We start from the raw sequence: 20571 nt of genomic DNA, 5'->3' as shown, positions 1-20571 counted from the left end.
GGCCTTCCTAGTGTGTGGAAAGCTTTCCTCCTTCACAGCTCCCTCCCAGAGGTGCAGGTCCCGTCCCTATCCTTTTGTCTCTGTTTTTTCTTTTACCCTACCCAGGTACGTGGGGAGTTTCTTGCCTTTTGGGAGGTCTGAGGTCTTCTGCCAGCGTTCAGTAGGTGTTCTGTAGGAGTTGTTCCCCGTGTAGATGTATTTCTGGTGTATCTGTGGGGAGGAAGGTGACCTCCGCGTCTTACTCTTCCGCCCGGATTTTCTTCATATACTTTAACTGAAGCTATATTACAATAGACTATAGAGACAATATGAAAATCTAGATACCCCCTCTTCAGCCAGACATTAAAGGAATTTGCAAAAATGTCCAATAATGCCACTCTTCCCATTATATTATTTTTGGTTGAAGAATGTTATTTTTCATTAAAATATATACTTGTGTTGACATATAATGAACCTATTATTTTAAAATGAATATGTAGGTAATTGTTTTAAACATTTCTGTTTCCATGGCAAATGCAGTAGATATCAGTAGCTATAAGCCATATAATCAAAAGCTTTCTTGGGTCCTCAATAATTTTGAAGAGCATACAGGGATCCTGAGACCACGAAGGTTAAGAATCACTGGTGTCTATTGTGTGGCTCCTTCACACCATATTATCTCTTCAGTCTAGGATTCTAGAAGATAGGATGAGAACTAAAATTGTCTGCATAAAATGAACGGGAATAGGGCAAAAATATGGTCATCAGACATGATTCTAGAAATTGCTTGCTTTGAAATAAGGAGAAAGGGACAATTTGTTGTGATTAAAGGTATATACTGATTAATGAATAAAATGTTTTGGGGAGGATATTTATGATTTCGTTTCAACTGGAAAGTTGTCAAGCTACTGTTTACTGTTTCTGTAAATATGAGGGTAGTTATAATCTTAAAAAGTGCCCAATGGTGATATTCATTTTCTTTCTTTCTTTCTTTTTTGGCTGCGCCAAAGGGCATGCAGGATCTTAACCCCGACCAGGGATTGAACCTGTGTCCCCTGCAGTGGAAGCTCAGAGTCCTAACCACTGGACTGCCAGGGAATTCCCCCAGTGGTGATATTCTTATCTTTTAACATGGAGAGATATGGATCTTCGTAAGTAAAAATTTATTTTTTAAATGTGTTTGAGACCGTGTCCATTACCTCTGGCTTCATAATGGTAATTTCTTAGATTTCCCCCATACTCTACAAACCAGAGTAACTTCACTATGGTCTTTCTTTGTTCTAATCAGTGCCTTTACCCAGGCTTGAAATCTCATGCAGTCTTTGACTCTTTTTTTCTACTTTATTTCTAATCACCTGCCAAATTGTATTGTCACTTCTTTCTAAAGTTGCTTCACATTTGTTCCTTTCTTCTCTATCCCCAGTGCCCTCCCCTAGTTGGGTGGTCATCACCCAATGCCTGGATTTCTATAGCCGCTTCCTAGCTGATCACGCTGCTTCTGGGTACATTAAAAATCTAAAACAGTGATTTGATCTTTCCACTTCTGAGCATAAAACCTTCTGGAGGCTCACCATTTCCCATAAAATAAAGTTCCTCAGCCCAACATGCAGGGACATTGAACACAATTATTTGTCCCCAGACTATACGTTCAAAACATCTTTCTTGACAGCTCATCATGAGCCCTTTACTTCAGGTAAGGAAGCTTTCCTACCGTCCTGCATAAGATATGCCTATTATTGAAACTAGACCTTTACATGTGTTACCCTGGACATAGAAATGTCCTCTTCCTATTCTAGTTACAGGTCCCATTCTCACTCCTTATCCAAAGTTCAAGTCCCAACTCTTTTTTGAAATACTCTTCCCTTTCTAATAGCATTTATAAACAAAAATATCAGTAAATAAAATGATTAGAGTGCCTCAATGCTATGAAATATGGGTAATATGGGTGACCTGAGGCAGAGAATACTGTATATATTTTTTTTAATTGTTGAAAGATAGTATGATAAGCAATAGGATTTGGAGTTAGAAGACCAATTTCAAACTCCAGTTTGGGGTAAGGGAATTTTGACACGTCGTATTAGCTTTATGTATTTGGGGTCCTCAGGTGTAAAATGGGCATGTAAATATCATCCATCTCATGGGATCATTGTAGGATTGAATAAGAGAATGTTCCTTAAAAATGGTAAAGCTCCATAAGAATGTTATTGTTATGCTATTATTATTGTCGTCGTTATTATTGTTTTTGTTTCATGCATGTATGTATTTTTTTTTTATTATTATTTTTTAAGATGTTGGGGGTAGGAGTTTATTAATTAATTAATTTATTTTGGCTGTGTTGGGTCTTCGTTTCTGTGCGAGGGCTTTCTTTAGTTGTGGCAAGTGGGGGCCACTCTTCATCGCGGTGCGCGGGCCTCTCACTATTGCGGCCTCTCTTGTTGCGGGGCACAGGCTCCAGACACGCACAGGCTCAGTAGTTGTGGCTCACGGGCCCAGTCGCTCCGCGGCATGTGGGGTCCTCCCAGACCAGGGCTCGAACCCGTGTCCCCTGCATTAGCAGGCAGATTCTCAACCACTGCACCACCGGGGAAGCCCGCATGTATGTATTTTTATACCCCCAATTAGATTATAAGCTTTTGGAAGGGAAGTGTTGAGTTATTCTTTACTTCGGAATTCCCCCTTGGTTACTAGTATGTAATAAAGATTTGAATAAGGCTTGTTGAATGTACAAATAAATTTTTACCAACAAGAGAATTAAGAGGGCTGTGGTAATCCACAAATACATTTTTGTTTTGTTAAGAGAAAAAATACAGGTTGGGAGGCTAGCAATGTGAAGATTACACTGCTTTCATTGAGGGATTGTCTCACAGTGACGAAAATAGTCTTACTACTGAAATCTTATGAGCCACAAGAATTTTAAAAAGATTCCAAGATTCCAAGATAATTTATAGCTTCTCAAGGGAGAATGAGGTCAAAATTCTACAGGGAAAGAATGAACCAAAAAAGAGGAGACTTGAGTATGAATCAACATGAAAAGTAAAACTATAATACAATATAAGTTTAGCTAAATGCTGGGACAGTAGCTTATCTCTTACATAAAATAATGTAAAGAGATTATATATAGTTAAACTCTTAATATTCAATCAGCTGAATGATTGGCAGCTTATATGAAGGACTATGGCACTATATGGAAACCAGTGTTAGGTGAATACATTTTCAGTGCTTTCAGAATTATAAGGAATGCTCTTAAATTTCTAATAACAAAATACTGTCTTTAGTTACCATATACTATAACTAAAATTAAATTCTGATCCAATGAGAATGTTCAAGGTTAAGAATAGGCTGGTAAGAAAAGGGATATAGCACCATAAATGTGTATGTATGTGGGAAGAGAGAAATAGAGAAAATGAACCTCATAAACAGAGGGATCAAATGAGTATGATGAAACCAGAGGATGCACCCAAGAGGTTAATGTCCTGCCTGTCCCTGTTTCACTGCCTTCCTCCAGCCTTTATAGTTGGACCTGCTATGGGTATTGCTCAGTTCTGCTTCAGACTCTGGAACCAAATCAAGTAAAACATAATAAGCCCTAAGTTAATAGTTTGTTGGCTCAGCCTCAAGTAAAAGATGTTACTAATCTCTCTCTGACTTTGAGCCTTACCTAGTTCTCATCTTCTGCCTCTTACTATGATTGAAGTGAGTCCCTCCTTTGTTTCCTCTGTAACTATGCCCTGGCTGATTTGGGGTCCTGTGTAGTAACATGTTACTTTTTACCACTTCTCTTTGTCACAAACATACCACTGATTCTTCTAAGTCTGGGGGACTTTTTTGCCTTCTACACAATATAGGAAAATAAATTGCAAAGCTATAAACAAGATATGCTGAAAAAGCACCTAAAATATAAATTTGATTTTCTTCCCATTGAGGAAAGAATGGACTTTCTGTAATAACAAGTAGAAAAAAGTTCAGAAGAATGGTGAACTCTTGATATTTTGCTGCTGAAGCATGGGACCCACAAGCACATTTATATAGAACTGACCCACTGAGTAAGCACAGTCCAACTCTGACAATTCTATGAAAGCCAAAGCAGTTGAACCAGTACTTCAGGGTCACAGTCTAAGCTGTTGCTGAAGTGAAAGTTCTAAGCTGTGCTCCACAAGAACCTTTGGAAATATGATTATTTTGGTCTTCAGTGAAGTTTTCCTGAACACCTACTATATGCCAAGCTATGTGCTAGCTATTAGGACTTCATAGATGAACAGGACTGGGTTTCTGTCCTCAAGGAGCTCACTGTCCTGGTGGGTAAGGAGAAGAGAAAGAGTTGTGGTGATACATTAAAAAAATGATTGAAAGACTATACTTTCAAGGATCATTCCTATAGTTCATTACTAGAGAATTTTCTCTTTGGTGGGAACGTAAATTGATACAGCCACTATGGAGAACAGTATGGAGTTTCCGTAAAAAACTAAAAATAGACCCAGCAATCCCACTACTGGGCATATACCCTGAGAAAACTGTAATTCAAAAAGAGCCATGTACCAAAATGTTCATTGCAGCTCTATTTACAATAGCCAGGACATGGAAGCAACCTAAGTGTCCATCTACAGATGAATGGATAAAGAAGATGTGGCACATATATACAATGGAATATTACTCAGCCATAAAAAGAAACGAAATTGAGTTATTTGTAGTGAGGTGGATGGACATAGAGTCTGTCATACAGAGTGAAGTAAGTCAGAAACAGAAAAACAAATACCGTATGCTAGTACATATATATGGAATCTAAAAGAAAAAATGGTTATGAAGAACCTAGGGGCAGGACAGGAATAAAAACACAGACGTAGAGAATGGACTTAAGGACACGGGGAAGGGGAAGGGTAAGCTGGGACGAAGTGAGAGAGTGGCATGAACTTATATATACTACCAAATGTAAAATAGATAGCTAGTGGGAAGCAGCCACATAGCATAGGGAGATCAGCTCGGTGCTTTGTGACCACCTAGAGGGGTTGGATAGGGAGGGTGGGAGGGAGACGCAAGAGGGAGGAGATATGGGGATATATGTATATGTATAGCTGATTCCCTTTGTTATAAAGCAGAAACTAACACACCATTGTAAAGCAATTATACTCCAATAATGATGTTAAAAAAAATGATTGTGTGAAGAGATTTGGGACTTCATGATATTTGGCCACTCTGAATAGTCACAACAACAAACAAAATTGTATAATATTAGTAATAATTGGGATCCTATTTCATTTGAAAGTCTACTTTTTGTCTCTTGAGGAGAAATCGTAAAACTGTGATGGAAATGAATGTAAGGATTGAAGAAAAAGAGAGAGAATAATAATTAGTATAAAACTCTTGCAGTGTAGCAACGGAAAAATAAATGCATATGGTTAGAGATAAAAAAATTAAAATCAATACTAAAAATTACAGTATGGTACAGCTTGAAAAAACTAATAAAGGACATGATTACAGGGTACTCTCATTTGAAGATGATTAGAAAAGACTTTGAGAGTAGTTTCTAACCAGAACCTGAAAGTGATGATGAAAATAGATTCTTATCCTATAGCTAAATCTAGGTAAGGACAAACATCAGTAAATTTGGTTGAAGGATGACAATTAAATGTTGTTGGCTAAAGCAGAGGGGTCAAACTGATGATTAATAAAATATTAGTTAAGGTTGGGGAAGATAAGATAAGAATGGGGAAGATAATGGATGACCTTCAACTTTAGGCTCATGTGGATCTAGGGACTTGTGTGGCAAGCAGTGGAGCAGATCATAAAAGTTTAGAACTAGGACCATATAACCCAACAATCCCACTACTGGGTATATACCCAGAGAAAACCATAATTCAAAAAGACACGTGCACCCCAATGTTCACTGCAGCACTATTTACAATAGCGAGGTCATGGAAGCAACCTAAATGCCCATCGAAAGATGAATGGATAAAGAAGATGTGGTACATATAAAAATGGAATATTACTCAGCCATAAAAAGGAATGAAACTGGGTCATTTGTAGAGATGTGGATGGACCTAGAGACTGTCATACAGAGTGAAGTAAGTCTGAAAGGGAAAAACAAATATTGTATCTTAGCACATATATGTGAAATCTAGAAAAATGGTACAGATGAACTGGTTGGCAATGCAGAAATAGAGACACAGATGTAGAGAACAAACATATGGACACCAAGGGGGGAAAGTGGCAGGGTGGTGGTGGTGGTAGGATGAATTGGGAGATTGGGATTGACATATATACACTAATATGTATAAAATAGATAACTAATAAGAACCTGCTGTATAAAAAAAATTAAATAAAAAAAAGATACAGTCTCTTTATTGGAACAACCAAACACATGCCTTGATATTTGTGGTACATTTATTTATCCGGCACATGCTTTTTCCTCTAGGCAAATAAGCAGAGAATATGCTAGAAACAAACAAACAAAAAGAGTTTAATACTAGGAGTCAGCTGAAAGCAGAGGAATCTATTGTCTGTGAGAGTCAGGGGAGCAAGAATTTATGGTCCGCTGACAGAGTAGAGATATTCATTCATTCATTCATTCATTCACTCATTCCTTAATCTAGTGTTTATTGGTCATTTGCTATGTTCCAAGAAATGGTCTAAGCACCGTGGATGCAATAGGGAGTAAAACAGACATGACCTCAAACCTCATGGAACTTACATCCTAGTGGAAAGAGTCAGAAACAGAGAACAAACCATGAGAAAAAATACCAGATAACAACTGCATTGCCGAAATTACAGTGAATAATATGGAAGAGAGACTGAGTTGTTCTTTCAAATCTGGGGGTGGGGAAGGGAGGTGAGTAGGAGAGGGCCCTTTGAAGACATGACAGTTAAACAAAGACCTGATGTCAAGAAGGAGCCACGCACATACACAGAGGGATGTGTGGCTGGGGATACGCACAGTCTGGTGGAACAATTCCCAGTGGACGGGCTAATTCCAACACCCCAGGAGGCCAATGTGGTCAAGAAGGAGTAGGAAAGAAACAAATGGAAGGATCTCAGGAACTTAAACCACAATTCTGAAGTATATAGAAGCAGAGAACTAGGTCAGAGAGAACGTGTCCAGAGCTGGGTGTGGGCGAAGGTGTGGGATTCAGTCACTGATAAACTGGGCAAAGTTAGAATTCAGTACAGTTTGTTGTAAGTAAGGAACCAGAAGTCAACTTGGATCTGAGGCAGTGTTTTCTGGTGGAGGTATTTATAATAATAATAACCACAGTTATAGTGATCTACTCGTATACCTCTGACAGCCTTTTGTTCTCTTTGCCTTTATAGCTTTAACTCATTTTCGCCTACTGGTTGAAATCAGGCATCCCATCCTCTTGACCCAACTCCCAAATTTTGGTCAACTTTAGGATTCCTTCCTCAGGGTTCCACTAGTACACAGCGCATTATTATTCCCACATAGTCACATTGCTTTATGTTTATATTTTTATATTTTGCTACTATGTGAGGTTTTTTCAGGGTGAGGGATTACTTCTTTTTCTTTATATTCCAAGTAACTGACATAAGCTCTGGTACAAAGAAGTGCTCAATATATAATTTTGGTTGAATAAATGAATGAAGAAATGAGTAGATAATGGCTTACTTAAATCCTTTGTGAAATTAGGCAGGGCAAATGTATAAAATAATAGTAGTTAAATGAGTGAGTATGTTTAATACATGCCAGGTGCTATACTTGCATTATGTCTGTAAATTCTCATAGCAAGTCATTGTGGTGGAGAGTGAAATCATCTGCCTTTCAGAGATGAATAAACTGAAGCTCAGAATCAATAACGAGCAACAGCAAGGTTATACCCCTGGTGATGGGCAAGGCTGGGAAACAATGCTGGATTCTTTCCACCACTGTGCTTATCTTATCCAGTTAGCCCAAGATCACAGCACAGAGGGTGTTAAAATCACAGACCTGTGCAAGAAGGAAAGTTTTCTGTGCAGGAGCAGACAGTAACTGATTGCTATGAATGTTTTTGATTTACTAGGCAGTGGAGAACTATTTGAGATTTTGAATGATACTATGAATGCAATATGCTATGATGGAAATGATCTTTGAGATAAATATTTTCAACTGCTCTGGCTACTTTGTACAGGCTGAATTACAGAGAGACCAGTTGGTGTTTATCACAGTTCTTCCAGATGGGGAATTATGGAGAATTAGTATTGTAACCCTAGAACTAGAAAAGAAAAATAATAATATAAGAGATACTGAGCAGGGAAAAAAATGAAAGAACTTAAAATCTCATTAAATGTGGGATAACAAGGAGAGAGTTAATTCAAATGTAACTCTAGGATTAAGAGCACTAGGGAATTTGGGATATCATCTAATTAGAGGAATGTGCTAAATGCTGCTTAAAATTTATTACAGTTTTTAGATATCCTAATGGTCCATGTAAAAATCATGGAATGGATGATTGCATATTAGTGCACAAATCATGTCTCAGTTCCTCATCTTTAAACTGGTAAGAATTTTCCTAGGTGATTTCTAGGGTCATTGTCCTCTCTGAATTTGTAAGTTTCTTGTGAACTGAAGCAGTTTCCTTTTTTTACATGCACCTCCCTTTCCTTCCCTCTTCTTATTTCAAAATAATGGCCCTGAAAGTGATCATTATCTGGCTGAACAAATATGTTTAAAAACAAGTATATAATCAGAAATCTTTCCCAGGTTTTATACACATAAAGTGCTTTTTTTTTTTTTTTAAGTTTGCAAGGCCTGAAAATGTTTGTGGCTGCTTCTTTTTTTTTTTTTTTTGAGGTAGTTCACGTTTTATTTTTTATTTTATTTTATTTTTTTAGCATCTTTATTGCAGTATAATTGCTTTACAATGTTATGTTAGTTTCTGCTGTATAACAAAGTGAATCAGCTATATGTATACATATATCCCCATATCCCCTCCCTCTTGCATCTCCCTCCTACCCTCCCTATCCCACCCCTCTAGGTGGTCACAAAGCACCAAGCTGATCTCCCTGTGCTATGCGGCTGCTTCCCACTAGCTATCTATTTTACATTTGGCCATGTATATATGTCAATGCTACTCTCTCACATTGTCCCAGCTTACCCTTCCCCCTGCCCGTGTCCTCAAGTCCATTCTCTATGTCTGCATCTTTATTCCTGTCCTGCCCCTAGGTTCCTCAGAACCATTTTTTTTTTAGATTCCATATATATGTGTTAGCATACGATGTTTGTTTTTCTCTTTCTGACTTACATCACTCTGTATGATAGATTCTAGCTCCATCCACCTAACTACAAATAACTCAATATTATTTCTTTTTATGGCTGAGTAATATTCCATTGTATATATGTGCCACATCTTCTTTATCCATTCATCTGTTGATGGACACTTAGGTTGCTTCCATGTACTGGCTACTGTAAATAGTGCTGCAATGAACATTGTGGTACATGACTCTTTTTGAATTATGGTTTTCTCTGGGTATATGCCCAGTAGTGGTATTACTATGTCATATGATAATTCTATTTTTAGATTTCTAAGGACCCTCCATACTGTTCTCCATAGTGGCTGTATCAGTTTACATTCCCACCAACAGTGCAAGAGGGTTCCCTTTTCTCCACACCCTCTCTAGCAGAGAGGGTGTTTGCAGATTTTTGATGATGGCCATTCTGACTGGTATGAGGTGATACCTCATTGTAGTTTTGATTTGCATTTCTCTAATGATTAGTGATGTTGAGCATCCTTTCATGTGCCTCTTGGCCATCTGTATATCTTCTTTGGAGAAATGTCTATTTAGATTTTGTGCCCATTTTCAGATTGGGTTGTTTGCTTTTTTGATATTGAGTTGCATGAGCTGCTTGTAAATTTTGGAGATTAATCCTTTGTCAGTTGCTTTGTTTACAAATATTTTCTCCTATTCTGAGGGTTGTCTTATTGTCTTGTTTATGGTTTCCTTTGCTGTGCAAAAGCTTTCAAGTTTCATTAGGTCCCATTTGTTTATTTTTGTTTTTATTTCCATTTCTCTAGGAGGTGGGTCAAAAAGGATCTTGCCACGATTTATGTCAAAGAGTGTTCTTCCTATGTTTTCCTCTAAGAGTTTTTTTTTTTAAAGGTTTATTTATTCATTATTTCTTTATTTAATTTAGTTTTTGGTTGCGTTGGGTCTTAGTTGTAGCATGCGGGATCTTCATTGTGGTGTGCGGGCTTCTCTCTAGTTGTGGTGTGCAGATTTTCTCTTCTCTAGTTGTGGCGTGCAGGCTCCAGGGAGTGTGGACTCTGTAGTTGTGGCATGGGTTCCAGAGCACGTGGGCTCTGTAGTTTGCGGCTCGTGGACTCTGGTTGAGGTGGGCAAGCTCGGTAGTTGTGGCACGCTGACTTAGTTGCCCCGCGGCATGTGGGATTTTAGTTCCCCAACCAGGGATCAAACCCCTGTCCCCTGCATAGTAAGGCGGATTCTTTATCACTGGACCACCAGGGAAGTCCCTCCTCTAAGAGTTTTATAGTGTCTGGCCTTACATTTCCGTCTTTAATCTATTTTGAGTTTATTTTTGTATATGGTGTTAGGGAGTGTTCTAATTTTATTCTTTTACATGTAGCTGTCCAGTTTTCCCAGCGCCACTTATTGAAGAGGCTGTCTTTTCTCCACTGTATATTCTTGCCTCCTTTATCAAAGATAAGGTGACCATATGTGCGTGGGTTTATCTCTGGGCTTTCTGTCCTGTTCCATTGATTTATATTTCTGTTTTTGTGCCAGTACTGTAGCTTTGGAGCCTGATTTCTCCAGCTCCGTTTTTCTTTCTCAAGATTGCTTTGGCTATTAGTGGTCTTTTGTGTTTCCATACAAATTGTGAAATTTTTGTTCTAGTTCTGTGAAAAATACCATTGGTAGTTGGATAGGGATTCCACTGAATCTGTAGATTGCTTTGTGTAGTACAGTCATTTTCACAATGTTGATTCTTCCAATCCAAGAACATGGTATATGTCTCCATCTATTTGTATCATCTTTAATTTCTTTCATCAGTGTCTTATAGTTTTCTGCATACAGGTCTTTTGTCTCCTTAGGTAGGTTTATTCCTAGATATTTTATTCTTTTGGTTGCAATGGTAAGTGGGAGTGTTTCCTTAATTTCTCTTTCAGATTTTTCATCATTAGTGTCTAGGAATGCAAGAGATTTCTGTGCATTAATTTTGTGTCTTGCTTCTTTACCAAATTTATTGATTAGCTCTAGTAGTTTTCTGGGAGCATCTTTAGGATTCTCTATGTATAGTATCATGTCGTCTGCAAACAATGACAGCTTTACTTCTTTTCTGATTTGGATTCCTTCTATTTCTTTTTCTTCTGTGATTGCTGTGACTAGAACTTCCAAAAGTATATTGAAAAATAGTGGTGAGAGTGGGCATCCTTGTCTTGTTCCTGATTTTAGAGGAAATGGTTTCAGTTTTTCACCATTGAGGACGATGCTGGTTATGGGTTTGTCATATATGGCCTTTATTATGTTGAGGAAAGTTCCCTCTATGTCTACTTTCTGGAGAGTTTTTTTATCATACACGGGTGTTGAATTTTGTCAAAAGGTTTTTCTGCACTTATTGAGATTATCATATAGTTTTTCTCCTTCAGTTTGTTAATATGGTGTATCACATTGATTGGTTTGCGTATATTGAAGAAACTTTCATTCCTGGGATAAACCCTACTTGATCATGGTGTATGATCCTTTTAATGTGCTGTTGGATTCTGTTTGCTAGTATTTTGTTGAGGATTTTTGCATCTATGTTCATTAGTGATATTGGTCTGTAGTTTTCTTTTTTTGTGACATCTTTTCCTGGTTTTGGTATCAGGGTGATGGTGGCCTCGTAGAATGAGTTTGGGAGAGTTCCTCCCTCCGCTATATTTTAGAAGAGTTTGAGAAGGATAGGTGTTAGCTCTTCTCTAAATGTTTGATAAAATTTGCCTCTGGAGCCATCTGGTCCTGGGCTTTTGTTTGTTGGAAGATTTTTAATCACAGTTTCAATTTCAGTGCTTGTGATTGGTCTGTTTTTATTTTCTGTTTCTTCCTTGTTCAGTCTCAGAAGGTGTGGTTTTCTAGGAATTTGTTCATTTCTTGCAGGTTGTCCATTTTACTAGCATATAGTTGCTGGTGGTTATCTCTCATGATTCTTTGTATTTCTGTAGTGTCAGTTGTTACTTCTCCTTTTTCATTTCTAATTCTGTTGATTTGAATCTTCTCTCTTTTTTTCTTGATGAGTCTGGCTAATGGTTTATCAATTTTGTTTATCTTCTCAAAGAACCAGCTTTTCATTTTATTGATCTTTGCTGTTGTTTCCTTCATTTCTTTTTCATTTATTTCTGATCTGATCTTTATGATTTCTTTCCTTCTGCTAACTTTGGGGATTTTTGTTCTTCTTTCTCTAATTGCTTTAGGTGTAAGGCTAGGTTCTTTATTTGAGATGTTTGTTGTTTCTTGAGGTAGGATTGTATTGCTATAAACTTCCATCTTAGAACTGCTTTTGCTGCATCCCATAGGTTTTGGGTCATCGTGTTTTCATTGTCATTTGTTTCTAGGTATTTTTTGATTTCCTCTTTGATGTCTTCAGTGATCTCTTGATTATCTAGTAATGTATCATTTAGCCTCTATGTGTTTCTGTTTTTTACAGATTTTTTTCCAGTAATTGATATCTACCCTCATAGCATTGTGGTCAAAAAGATACTTGATTTGATTTCAATTTTCTTAAATTTACCAAGACTTGGTGTTTTGACCCAAGATATGATCTGTCCTGGAGAATGTTCCATGAGCACTTGAGAAGAACTTGTATCCTGTTGTTTTTGGATAGAATGTCCTATAAATATCAATTAAGTCCATCTTGTTTAATGTGTCATTTAAAGCTTGTGTTTCCTTAATTATTTTCATTTTGGATGATCTGTCCATTGGTGAAAGTGGGGTGTTAAAGTCCCCTAGTATAAATGTGTTACTGTTGACTTCCCCTTTTATGGCTGTTAGGATTTGCCTTATGTATTGAGGTGCCCCTATGTTGTGTGCATAAATATTTATAATTGTTATATCTTCTTCTTGGATCGATCCCTTGATCATTATGTAGTGTCCTTCTTTGTCTCTTGTAATTGTCTTTGTTTTAAAGTCTATTTTGTCTGATATGAGAATTGCTACTCCAGCTTTCTTTTGATTTCCATTTGCGTGGAATATCTTTTTCCATCCCCTCACTTTCAGTCTATGTGTCCCTAGGTCTGAAGTGGGTCTCTTGTAGACAGCAAATATATGGGTCTTGTTTTTGTATACACTCAGTCAATCTGTGTCTTTTGGTGGGAGCATTAATCCATTTACATTTAAGGTAATTATCGATATGTATGTTCCTATTACCATTTTCTTAATTGTTTTGGGTTTGTTATTGTAGGTCTTTTCCTTCTCTTGTGTTTCCTGCCTAGAGAAGTTCTTTTAGCATTTGTTGTAAAGCTGGTTTGGTGTTGCTGAATTCTCTTAGCTTTTGCTTGTCTGTAAAGTGTTTTCTGTTGTTTTTTTTTTTTGTGGTACATGGGCCTCTAACTGTTGTGTCCTCTCCCGTTGCGGGCCATGGCTCATGGGCCTAGCCGCTCCACAGCATGTGGGATCTTCCCGGACTGGGGCACGAACCCGTGTCCCCTGCATTGGCAGGCGGACTCTCAACCACTGTGCCACCAGGGAAGCCCTGTCTGTAAAGTTTTTAATTTCTCTGTCAAATCTGAATGAGATCCTTGCTGGGTAAAGTAATCTTGGTTGTAGGATTTTCCCTTTCATCACTTTAAATATGTCCTGCCACAGCCTTCTGGCTTTCAGAGTCTGGTGAAACATCAGCTGTTAACCTTATGGGGATTTTCTTGTATGTTATTTGTTGCTTTTCCCTTGCTGGTTTGAATATTTTTTGTTTGTATTTAATTTTTAAAATCTGATTAATATATGTCTTGGTGTGTTTCTTCTTGGATTTTTCCTGTATGGGACTCTCTGAGCTTCCTGGACTTGACTGAATATTTCCTTTCCCATATTAAGGAAGTTTTCAACTATAATCTCTTCAAATATTTTCTTAAACACTTTCTTTTCCTCTTCTTCTTCTGGAACCCTTAAAATTTGAATGTTGGTGCATTTAATATTGTCTCCAATGTCTCTGAGACTGTCCTCAATTCTTTTCATTCTTTTTTCTTTATTCTGCTCTGCTGTAGTTATTTCCACTATTTTATCTTCCAGGTCACTTTATCCATTCTTCTGTCTCAGTTATCTTCTATTGATTCCTTCTAGAGAATTTTTAATTTTATTTATTGTGTTGTTCATCATTGTTTGTTTGCTCTTTGTTTCTTTTAGGTCCTTGTTAACCATTTCTTGTATTTTCTCCTTTCTATTTCCAAGAGTTTGGATCATCTTTACTATCATTACTCTGAATTCTTTTTCAGGTAGACTGCCTATTTCCTCTTCATTTCTTTGGTCTGATGGGTTTTTACTTTGCTCCTTCATCTGCTGTATATTTCTCTGTCTTCTCATTTTGTTTAACTTACTGTGTTTGGGGTCTCCTTTTTGCAGGCTGCAGGTTTGTAGTTCCCATTGGTTTTGGTGTCTGCCCTCAGTGAGTAAGGTTGGTTCAGTGGGTTGTGTAGGCTTTCTGGTGGGTGGGACTGGTGCCTGTGTTCTGGTGGGTGGGGCTGGATCTTGTCTTTCTGGTAAGCAGGGCTGCATTGGGTGGTGTGTTTTGGGGTGTCTGTGAACTTAGTATGATATTAGGTAGCCTCTCTGTTAATGGGTGGTGGTGTGTTCTTGTCTTGCTAGTTGTTTGGCATGGGGTGTCCAGCACTGGAGCTTGCTGGCCGTTGGGTGGAGCTGGGTATTAGCATTGAGACGGAGTTCACTGGGAGAGCTCTCGCCAATTGATATTACATGGGTCTCTGGTGGTCCAGTGTCCTGAACTTGACTCTTCCACCTCGGAGGCTCAGGCAGAGCACCAAGACCCTGTCAGCCACATGGCCAAGTATGTGGGGAGTTTCTTGCCTTTTTGGCAGTCTGAGGCCTTCTGCCAGTGTTCAGTAGGTTTTCTGTAGGAGTTGTTCCACATGTAGCTGTATTTTTGATGTATTTGTGGGGAGGAAGGTGATCTCCACGTCTTAATCCTCCGCCATCTTGTAGGCCCCCCTGTGACTGCTTCTTGTCTTTGGTAAGCATTGCTTCACAAAACCACCTGTTTTTCTTTCTTTTTTAAATTTAAATGAAGTTTACATTTTTTTATTTTAAATTTTTAAATTTAAACGAAAATTTAACCCAGAGTTATGAGGCTGTTTTCTATTATGGTTTCCTCCACTGTAATCATTTGATAAAACTCTTCTTCTATTTACCTTACTTTCATTGATTTCACTGCAGACACCCTCAGAAATGGCTAAGGAACTCTACTGTCATCAGTCATCCAGTTGAGGTATGTTGCAGAGTGTTAAAATTTCATTCTAGAACCTTAATATGAGAAACAGAAGCATACTAGTTTGTGTTAATTTTGGTCCTGAATTCATTGTGCCTTATCTTACAAAAAAAATTCAAGCAGAATTTGGGGAGCATAATTCAGAATTTGGTAACACAAAGAAGAAATATTATAGGAAAACATGTTATTATATATAAAATGCAGAGCAGTGGAATCTTGGAAATTAAGATACTGATTTATCACACTGTTTCTTGAATTAATTAAGATCAGTTATCGAAACTAATAGAATAAAAAATAACAAGACAAAAGAGCTTAGAAAGCTAAGCAGAGGGAATTCATTCATTTCAAAAGATCTATTGCATACTAGTTATTAACTTATGTGGCATCATGTTTTACATAGTTTATACAGCAGAACACAAAATAGACAGTCTTGCCCTCCCCAGGAGTGTAGTCTAGAGCATGAAACTATAGGAAATGTAGGCACTGCATAAATGACTTGAAGTGTTAAGATGGAGATTTGCAGGGGAAATAAAAGGAAAAGGAGAGAAGCCTGGTTTGTTTGGGCAGAGAAAGGTGGGTGTTGGCCTGGTAAAATCTTTTTGGAAAAAGGAATCTTTAAATTGAAAATTGAAGTTAAGTAGATGTCAGCAAGGCAGAGATGTTGAGAAAGAAATGTGATTTGTGTGAAGGTAATTAGACAGTCAAGAGTATGAGATATTGGAATTGAAAAAAGTCCAGTTAGCTCTGGAGAAAAGAGAAACAGATGATACTTATTGAGTCAAGGTATTCTGAGACCATGTCAAAGAGAATGGGTAGCATTCCAAAAGAAGTGGGGAGACATTGAAGGGAATTGACAAAAGATTTGTGTACTGCAGTGATCATGATCATATTAGCTGCTATTAGAGAAAGCTTTGGAGGGGAAACGAGTGAAAGTTGGGAACATATATGTGTATATCTATATGTGCCTCTCAGACAATATGTCTACCAGGCAATAAGGTAGATTGTATTAACTGAAGAAAGAGCAAGAGGAAGTTTGGGATTATGATTTATCACATTTATGCAGCCTGGTGAAGTCTTCCTTCTTGATGACAACACTTGTTAAGAGATTGCAAACATTTGTACTGCTGGAAGTGTTCCCTAGCCTTTCTGGATAGGGTTCAAAATTATGGTTCCCAGACCTTTGGATATCAGGGATCAAAAATTACTTCCCTCTCCCCCATGCAAAAAACCAAAACAAAAACCCAAATAAAAATTTGGATTGCCATTCTAACACCAAACTTTAAAGAATACAATCTCACAAGAAATGGTAAGCCTTCTCGTTCCTCTGAAAGGATGGTTAATAACATTTTTGTGCATAAGATTTTCCTCATTTTTCTAGTTCTATAGTTCACAAAGCTATAACATTTTGTCTTGTTCAGAGTAGCCCAAAGACTGAATTTTGTAAACCTCAGCTCCACCTACCACAGAGACAGGATAAAAACTGGTATTGCCCTTACCTGTGAATCAAACATACCCAAAGTCACTTAAGAGTTTGAAAATGCCTTAATTCCCCACCTGTGTCTTTTAGGATAGACTAGAAGGGGCTTAACCTCTCTTACCGAGAAAGTGGCAGAGTTGCTTATTCATTGGAGGAGAGCAGAGGTTTCTCAGAGTTTTCCCTTGTTTAATAACTACTAGATTTGTAAATATACCCCTGGAAGACACAACACAATTCTGATGAGTCATCGTGCTTTCATATAAGAGTGCTGAAAAGTAGCCTCAGAATAGGAACAGAAACTTAAAACCTCTTATTTTAAGACTTCCCTGACTTGTGGTATTTTTCTAAGGAACATACACATACAATAAAATAGCTGCATATATATTAATATATATTGAAAATATTTAGAAATTAAAGATCCAGTGAGTGAGCATCTCTGAAAATGTTTGTTTCATAGACACTGTATTTTTGCTTTCATTTTATTCTTAATTAAAGTAGTTCATCTGGTGGAAGAAAACTTTGGGAACAGGAAAATGTAATTTTTGTCTCTATATAAAGCAGGCTTAAGAAGGTCTGAGAGTTTAGTCTTAACCTGGAGAGGAGTATTTCCAGAAACTTGAACTTCTTGCTTCCTTCATCATTCCTTAGATATTTTAGAGCAGAATAAATGCTATTATTACTAGGTAAAATCCTGCCTATGTACAATGTGATATTTGTCAAACTTGTTTTAAGTTACATATATTAAAAAAACAACAACAATAAAAATGCCATGGGTTTCGAAATCAGGAAGACTTGAGTCTGGATCTCTGCTCTAACACTAATAACTTACCTTGGGCAATTTAGTGAACGTGTGCCTTAGTTTCTCATTTATATGAGAATATTATTAATTATTAATTAATGTGGATAATACCCTGTTATAGTGCAGTTGAAAGTGAATGAAACAGCATCAGTATGTTTTCTGGACCCTCAATAAATGATTACTATTCTCTTGTCATGTTCATTCTTCTGGTTCTAGTATCCAACCCTCCCTTTCCACCTAGATCCCTTTGGATGTACTGGATGTTGGATATCCATCTGCCTGATCTAGAGTGTTCTCCACAGGGAAACATACAAATGTTAACTTTCCCATTGCTCCTCAGATCAAAGTTTGCCTCTTCAATTAATTGTGGATTTGAACTGAGTTTTAGTTACAAAAATGTTTAACAAAATTTTGTTTATAATAGTGGAAAATGTTGGAAATAGCGTAATATCTTAAAATAAGTTATCCTTTAATAAATTCTAGTGTACTCATATATTGTAATATTACACAACCATTAAAAATATCTTATTGGCATGGAAAAATATTTCCAACATGCTGTGGATAGGGAAAAATAGAAATACAGTGTAATGATATGAAAAATCATATGTACATGCGTAGAATAAAAAACCAGAATGATATACAACAAATGTTAACAATTGTTATCTCTGGATGGTGGGATGTGCGATTTTTTCTTCTCTTTCTTCTAAATAACTAGGCCAGTGGCTATGACTTCTATAAGACAGGATGTAAGAAATGTGACATTTATTTTCCTAGTCAAAGTTAAACTGCTCCTAGTCCCTATCTGGCTAGGACATTTAATTTCAAGCATTATTATTATTATTTTTTTTTGCGGTACGCGGGCCTCTCACTGTTGCGGCCTCTCCCGCTGCGGAGCACAGGCTCCGGACGCGCAGGCTCAGCAGCCATGGCTCACGGGCCCAGCCGCTCTGCGGCATGTGGGATCCTCCCGGACCGGGGCGTGAACCCGTGTCCCCTGCATCGGCAAGCGGACTCTCAACCACTGCACCACCAGGGAAGCCCTGAAGCATTATTGAAACTTCTTTCCTCTTAAAATTATCCAAGTTTGTGCAAGTGTCCTGTGGATCTTGTAAAGTTCCAATCATTTAAATAGAATCTTCACGTTTTGTTGTATTGCCATTACCCATGATAAGCCCATGCCCAAACCACATCATGCCTTTAAATCTAAGGAATTTTCTCTTTCCTCTGGGCCCAGCTTGAGTCCTACAAACTCCTGCAGATATAGTCCAGTGTTACCCTAGGCACTGTGCATTTTGTGATCCCAAATCTTTTCATTCCTCCTCAAATTGTTTTTCTTATTTTCACATGGCAAAATTGTTTCCCACTGTGAATAAACTGGCTTTCTTATTCAGGTATTAATTCATGATGTAAGTGGAAATTGGAAGATGAAATCTAAATATACACTATTAAATGCATACTTATTACGTATCACTATGTATTACTTATATACTACTATGTAATAATATGTATTATTATTGTATAAGGCACTAGAATCCTTAGTTTTCCCCCTCCTCACATTACTGTCTCTATTCTTCAGTCTGTGCTGCTGTGTTACTAAATACCAGGTTAATAATGTCATTCCCTTGCTAAGAGCCAAGAAACCAACACCCATCTCTGACAATTAACTACCATATTCAAAACAGAATAGCGCAACTAACCACTACCATCTTTGATAGCTGGGAAATTTCTTTCTTTCATTCTTTCTTTCTGTCTTTTTTTTCCCAAATTTGCCATTACATTTATTTATTCTCTTTTTTTAAATTTTATTTTTTTAATTGAAGTGTAGTTGATTTATAATGTGTTAGTTTCTTCTTTTTTTTAAATTTTTGGCTGCGTTGGGTCTTCATTGCTGCGTGCAGGCTTTCTCTAGTTGAGGTGAGTGGGGGCTACTACTCTTCATTGCAGTGCACAGGCTTTTCACTGCAGTGGCTTCTCTTGTTGCAGAGCATGGGCTCTAGGCGTGTGGGCTTCAATAGTTGTGGCATGTGGGCTCAGTAGTTGTGGCTCGCGGGCTGTAGAGCACAGGCTCAGTAGTTGTGGCGTACAGGCTTAGTTGCTCCGCAGCATGTGAGGTCTTCCTGGACCAGGGCTTGAACCCATGTCCCCTGCATTGGCAGGCAGATTCTTAACCACTGCACCACCAGGGAAGTCCCGTTGTGTTAGTTTCAAGTGTACAGCAAAGTGATTCAATTATACACACACACACACACACACACATACACACACACACACACAGACAGGACCTACCTATACAGTAGGTCCTTGTTGGTTACCTATTTTATATATAGTAGTGTGTATGTGTTGATCCCAAACTCCTAAATTATCCCCCTCCCCCTTTCCCCTTTGGTGATAGCTGGGAAGTTTCTTTTTCATCACAGGAAAATGTCTAAATTCCTCCATCTGTTTTTGAAGAATTTTTAAAATCTGACCTCCATTGTACATTTCTGAACTGCTCTCCCCACAAACTCTTCTCCTTTTAGAACTGCCTTTGCACTTCCTCCCAACCATTAATTCCTGCCTTTGCTGCTTAAATTGCTCACAGCTACCCATCAAAATCCAATCCTAGTTTCATGGCCCAGTTTTGATTTCAGATTTAATTTAGTACTTCGTTGTCTCTTCCTCACTCTAGCACTTTCTGTTCAAGACACTTGTAATGGCTTTTAGTCATATATGTCTTTCATGTTTCATGTGTCAATACGGGTTTCTGTGCTTGTACTTGCTGGTTCTTCTGTCTGAACATTCCTCCCACACTGTTTCATGACTGGTTGGCTTAGTCTCATCTTTCAATCAAAATGTATCCTCAGAGTGGTCTTTCCTGGACTTTTTTTTTTTTAAGTCATTATCTTGTTCATCTTGTTCCTTGACTCC

At 37.8% G+C, this 20571-nt stretch overlaps 1 protein-coding gene and 1 pseudogene across 1 annotated transcript in view; both read left to right on the top strand.

The window, feature by feature from the left end:
* Window positions 1–1015: 1015 nt before the first annotated feature.
* The window catches only part of PLA2G4A (phospholipase A2 group IVA), a 193912-nt gene continuing 174356 nt past the window's right edge, over window positions 1016–20571 (top strand). The window contains exon 1 of the mRNA XM_027082990.1: window positions 1016–1130. The gene's annotated coding sequence lies outside the window, so the exon portion shown is untranslated. The remainder of the gene's footprint in view (window positions 1131–20571) is intronic.
* LOC113607585 (uncharacterized) lies at window positions 4327–4427 on the top strand (annotated as a pseudogene).

This window comes from Aethalodelphis obliquidens, unplaced genomic scaffold (assembly GCF_003676395.1).
Source record: "Aethalodelphis obliquidens isolate GAN/ISIS:26980383/991018 unplaced genomic scaffold, ASM367639v1 scaffold48, whole genome shotgun sequence".
Taxonomy (NCBI): Eukaryota; Metazoa; Chordata; class Mammalia; order Artiodactyla; family Delphinidae; genus Aethalodelphis; species Aethalodelphis obliquidens.
The sequence above is the reverse complement of the archived record's forward strand: the minus strand, read 5'-3'. Positions and strand labels throughout refer to the sequence as shown.